We start from the raw sequence: 6,208 nt of genomic DNA, 5'->3' as shown, positions 1-6,208 counted from the left end.
TAAGCTAGCCCCAATTGCTCACATTTGCCCCATATTCCTCTATACCCATCTCACCCATATAACTGTTTAGACGCTCTTTAAAAGACAAAATTGTACCTGCCTTTACTACTACCTCTGACAGCTTGTTCCACTCACTGCCCTCTGTGTGAAACAACTGTCCTTCTAGACCCTTCAGTATCTCTCCCCTCTCACCTTAAAGCTATGCCCCTTGGTTTTAGTCTCCCCTATCTTTGGGAAAAGATATTGACTATCTAGCTGATCTATGCCTCTCATTGTGTCATCCGTAAACTTAATCAAACCAGTTATGTTTTTCTCCAAATCATTTATATATATTACGAATAGCAAAGGTCTCAGCAGTAATCCCTGAGGAACACTACTTGTCACAGCCCTCCATTCAGAAACAAATCTTTCCACTGCTACCCTCTGTTTTCTATGACCGAGCTAGTTCTGTATCTACCTTGCCAGCTCATCTCTGATCCCATGCGACTTCACCTTCATGCACCAGACTGCCGTGAGGGACCTTGTCAAAGGCCTTACTGAAGTCCATGTAGACAACATCCATTGCCCCATCCTCATTAATCGTCTTCGTCATGTCCTTAATCAAGTTAGTGAGACATGACCTCCCCTTCACAAAACCATGTTGCCACTTGCTAATACATCCACTTATTTGCAAGTGGAGTAAATCCTGTCTTGAAGAATCCTCTCCAATAATTTCCCTACCACTGGTATAAGGCTCACCGGCCTGTAATTACCTGGATATTCATGCTACCCTTTTTAAACAAAGGAACAACATTCACTGTCCAGTATACCACCAATCTTTAGTTAGGGCATCATGATCAGCCGAGGCCTGGCAGGCCGAAAGGGCCTGTTTATGTGCTGTACTTTTCTTTGTTCTGATCAGTCAGCTGAATAAAAAGTTATGTATTGCATCTTTCATGGGAAAGTGCGGGGCTGGCTATTAGTAATGATTGAAGAGTGGAACAAGATAAGGAACAATTTCTTCAGAAAGATGGAAAGGGGAAAACGTATTAAGCATACAACAAGAAGCAACAGAAGGCCATTCAGCCCTTTCAGCCTGCTCCACCATTCATTTTGATCATGATTGATCATCAAATTCAATATCCTGATCCCATCTCCCCCTGCCATATCCCTAAGTCACTTCAGTCTCAAGAGCTATATCTAATTTATTCTTGAAATCACAAAACATTTTGGCTTCAACTGCTTTTTGTCGTAGTGGATTCCACACATTCAACACCCTCTGGGGAAAAAAATACTTTTCCTCACTTCAGTTCTAAAACGTTTACCCTTATCCTCAAACTATGACCCCTAGTTCTTGACTCCCCCAACATCAGGAACATTCTTTCCAAATTTACCCTGCCGAATTCTGTTAAAATTAAATAAATTTCTAATGAGATCCCCCTCACTCTTCTAAGCTCCAATGAATACAACCCTAACCGACTTAGTCTCTCCTCATATGACAGACCTGACATTCCAGGAATTAACCTGGTAAAGCTTTGCTGCACTTCCTCTATGGCAAGGACATCTTATTCAGATGACACCAAAACTGCACACAGTACTCCGGATGTGGTTTCACCAATGCCCCATACCATTGCAGTATCCCTATACTCAAATCCTCTTGTAATGAAGGCCAACATTCCATTTGGCTTATTTACTGTTTGCTCTACCTAGCGCTTACTTTCAGCACTGATGCACAACAATGCCAACGTCTCGCTGAGCATTCACCTCTCTCAATTTACGTCCAATCAAGTAATAATGCTTTCCAAGGGCCTCGCTAAATATATTTAAGTCACAGGTAGATAGGTTTCTGATAGGCAGGGGAATTAAGGGTTATGGGGAGAAAGCGGAAAAGTGGAACTGATCCACTTCAGCCATGATCTTATTGAATGGCGGGGCAGGCTCGAAGGGCTAGATGGCCTACTCCTGCTCCTATTTCTTATGTTCTTAAATGCTCAGCTATGAAATCCTTGATAATAGACTCTAGCAACTTCACCAGTACTGATGTTACGCTCACTGGTTGATAGTTCACCATTTTCTCTCAACCTGTCTTTTTGAATAGCGGGCTTACATTAGCTATCCTCCATTCTTTAGGAACCAGTCAAGAGTCCAAAGAATTTTTGAAAATAACCACCAGTTGATCTCCTTCTGGGATGAAGATTATCAGGACCTGGAGATTTATCCACCTTCAATCACATCAATTTTCCCAAAACCATTTTTCTCTAATACTGATTTCCTTCAGTTCCTCACCAAAAGCGTTTTTTCCCAGAACTTCTTGACTTCCTTTGTGAAGACAGAAGTACAAATTGAGTTTCTTAGCCATTTCTTTGTTCCCTGTTGTAAATTCTCTCATTTCTGACTGTTAGGGGCCTACATTTATTTTTGTCAATCTTTTCCTCTTTACATACCTATAGAAACTTTTAGTCAGTTTTTATCCATAGAATCGCTACAGTGCACAGGAAGGCCATTTGACTCATCAAGTCTGCACCGACCACAATCCCACCCAGGCCCCACTCCCGTAACCCCACATATTTACTCTACTAATCCGCTGACACCAGGGCCAATTTAGCTTGACCAATCAACCCAACCTGCACATCTCTGGAGTGTGGGAGGAAACCGGAGCATCCAGAGGAAACCCATGCAGACACGGGGAGAATGTGCAAACTCCACAAAAACAGTGAACCAAGGGTGGAATTGAACCCGGGTCCCTGGCACTGTGAGGCAGTAGTGCCAACCACCATGCCACCCATATGCAATCATAAATCAAATTTCCACTAGATGACAACAAAGTTGTAAGGGAAATATGGAAGTGAGTACAGAGATGTGGATATAAACCAACCACATGGCCATTATCTAATTCTCACCCACATTATCTTGAGTTGTTGGATTTAGGCTGGAACTAGACTGGAAAAGTCTTTACTTCACAATTGGCTGGTTGCAGGAGTCTGTTGATACTGACAACAATCTACTTATATGGAGGGCCAGGGCCAACAATATGGGGATCCAGAACGGTCACCAACAGCAGCCACCAATACCACCAAAAAAAGGCTATTCGGCCCATTGTGTCTGTACCAACCACAATCCCCCCCAGGCCCTATTCCCTTTGGACTGTGGGAGGAAACCAGAGCACCTGGAGGAAACCCACGCAGATACAGGGAGAAAGTGAAAACTCCACACAGACAGTGACCTGAGGCCAGGAATTGAACCTGGGTCCCTGGTGCTGTGAGGCAGCAGTGCTAACTACTGTGCCACCATGCTGCCACTAAGCCTAGTGCACCTGGTGTTCCCAGATAGTCTTCTATCCAAGTACTTACCATGCCTGAGTCTACTTAGCTTCTGAGATCAGACGAGATTGGGCATTTTCAGACTAGTATGGTTGTAAGCCATATATACCCTGCTAGCTTACTTTCATTCTCTATCTTCCCCTTCTTAACCAATCCCTTGATCGCCTTTGCTGAGTTTTAAACTGCTCCCAATCATCAAGTCTACTGCTTTTTTGTCAATTTGTATGCTGCTTCTTTGAATCTAATAATATCCCTAATTTCCTTTGTAAACCATAGTTTAGCCAAAGTTTCCTTAACATTCTTGAGCCAAACAGAAATATCCAACTTCTGGAGTTCACCCATTCATTCCTTAAATGCTTGTCATTGTCTGTCCAATGTCCCTCCTTTCAGCAATGTTTCTCAGTCCATCATGGCCAATTCATGTCTCATACCATCATAGTTATCTTTACTGAGATTCAGGATTCTGGTCTCAGAATCAACTACATCACTATCCACCTTGACAAACGAATTCTACCATATTATGTTCACTCGACCTCATGTTCTCTCACAACTGGATTGCCAAGAAATCCTTTCTCAAGTTTTGATTTAATTTATTATTGTCACATGTATTTACAGTGAAAAGTATAGTTTCTTGCGTGCTCTATAGACAAAGCATACTATTCATAGAGAAGGAAATGACAGAGTGCAGAATGTAGTGCTACAGTCATAGCTAGGATGTAGAGAAAGATCAACTTAATGCAAGGTAAGTCCATTCAAAAATCTAAAGCAGCAGCAGAGAAGGTATTCTTGAGTTGGTTGGTACGTGACCTCAGACTTTTGTATCTTTTTTCCAAAAGAAGAAGGTGGAAGACAGAATGTCCGGGTGCATGGGGTCCTTAATTATACTGGCTGCTTTGCCGAGGCAGTGGGAAGTGTAGACAGAGTCAATGGATGGGAGGCTGGTTTGCGTGATGGATTGGGCTACATTCACCTTTTGTAATTCCTTGCGTCTTGGGCAGAGCAGGAGCCATATCAAGTTGTGAAACAACCAGAAAAAAATGTTTTCTATGGTGCATCTGTAAAAGTTGATGAGAGTCATAGCTGACATGCCAAATTTCCTTAGTCTTCTGGGAAAGTAGAAGCATTGGTGAGCTTTCTTCACGATAGTGTCGGCATGGGGGGACCAGGCCAGATTGTTGGTGACCTGTACACCTAAAAATATGAAGCTCTTGAGCCTTTCTACTTCGTCCCCATTGATGGAGACAGGGGTATGTTCTCCTTTACGCTTCCTGGAGTCAATGACAATCTCTTTCATTTTGTTGACATAAGAACATAAGAAATAGGAGCAAGAGTAGGCCAACTAGCCCTTCGAGCCTGCCCCGCCATTCAATAAGATCATGGCTGATCTGTCGCTGCTCAGTTCCACATTCCCGCCCTCTCCCCATAACCCTTAATCCCCTCTCTTATCAAAAACCCATCAACCCGCGTCTTAAAAATATTTAGCGAGGTAGCCTCCACCACTTCAACGGGAAGAGAATTCCAGAGATTCACCACCCTTTGAGTGAAGAAGTTCCTCCTCAACTCTGTTCTAAACCGCCCCCCCTTTATCTTGAGGCTGTGCCCCCTAGTCCTACTGTCCTTTCTGAGCGGGAAGAGTCTCTCCACCTCTATCCTATCCATCCCATTCATCATCTTATACGTCTCAATGAGATCTCCCCTCATTCTTCTAAACTCTAACGAGTACAAGCCTAATTTATTCAGCCTCTCCTCATAGCTCAACCCCCTCAACTCCGGTATCAGCCTAGTAAACCTCCTCTGCACTCCCTCCAAGGCCAAAATATCCTTGCGTAAGTACGGTGCCCAAAACTGCACACAGTACTCCAGCTGCGGCCTCACCAATGCCCTATACAACCGCAGCAAGACCTCCCTACTTTTATATTCAATCCCCCTCGCGATGAAGGCCAGCATCCCATTCGCCTTCCTGACCACCTACTGCACCTGCAAGCTGGGTTTTTGTGACTCATGCACAAGGACCCCGAGGTCCCTCTGCACCGTCGCCTGCTGCAGTTTTTCTCCACGTAAGTAATAATCCTTCCTACCATTATTCCTACCAAAGTGGACCACCTCGCACTTGCCAACATTAAATTCCATTTGCCATTTCCTGGCCCATTCGCCCAGCCTATCTAGATCCTTCTGTAGACTCTCCCCACCCTCCGCACAATTTGCCTTTCCACCAATCTGGTGTAATCAGCAAATCACTGAGGGAGAGGTCATTGTTGCCGCACCAGTTCAGCAGATTCTCCATCTCATTTCTGTACTCTGTCTCATCATTGTTTGAGATCCGACTCACTACAGTGGTGTGGTCAACAAACTTGACAACTGAATTGGAGGGGAATTTGGCCGCAGCCATAGGTGTTATAAGGTGTATAGTAAGGGGCTGAGAACACAGCCTTGTGGGGCACCGGTGTTGAGGATGATTGTGGAGGAACGGTTGTCGCCTATTCTTACTGATTGTGGTCTGTGAGTTAGAAAGTTCAGGATCCAGTCAGGGAGGGAGGTGCTGACGCCCAGGCTACAGAGTTTGGTGGTGAGTTTCATGGTAATAATAGTTTTGAAGATGAGCTGTAGTCAACAAATAGGAGTCTGACATAGGTGTTCTTGTTATCTAGGTGTTGCTGGGTTGAGTGCAGGGCCAGGGAAATGGAGAGATGGGAAATCTGGTATTGCCAATGAGTATTATACCAGAAGCAGCAGAACTTTTGTTATTTTTGTCTTTTGCCTTCCAGGCTGGCACAGTCCTTCCTTGTTTGTTTTTTACCCGTGACATTTCTAACTTCTTCAGTTATGAGCGGTCATCGACCTGAGTGTTAACTCTGATTCCCATCTCCACAGAGGAGTATGTCTAGCATTTTCTGTTTTTATTTCAGATG

General features: G+C 44.0%; 1 pseudogene; it reads right to left on the bottom strand.

Annotated features, from left to right (window-relative positions):
• Positions 1-3,280: 3,280 nt before the first annotated feature.
• On the bottom strand, positions 3,281-3,399 carry LOC145345753 (5S ribosomal RNA; annotated as a pseudogene).
• Positions 3,400-6,208: the final 2,809 nt, after the last annotated feature.

This window comes from Carcharhinus amblyrhynchos, chromosome 7 (assembly GCF_965287045.1).
Source record: "Carcharhinus amblyrhynchos chromosome 7, sCarAmb.v2.hapA, whole genome shotgun sequence".
NCBI lineage: Eukaryota > Metazoa > Chordata > Chondrichthyes > Carcharhiniformes > Carcharhinidae > Carcharhinus > Carcharhinus amblyrhynchos.
The sequence above is the reverse complement of the archived record's forward strand: the minus strand, read 5'-3'. Positions and strand labels throughout refer to the sequence as shown.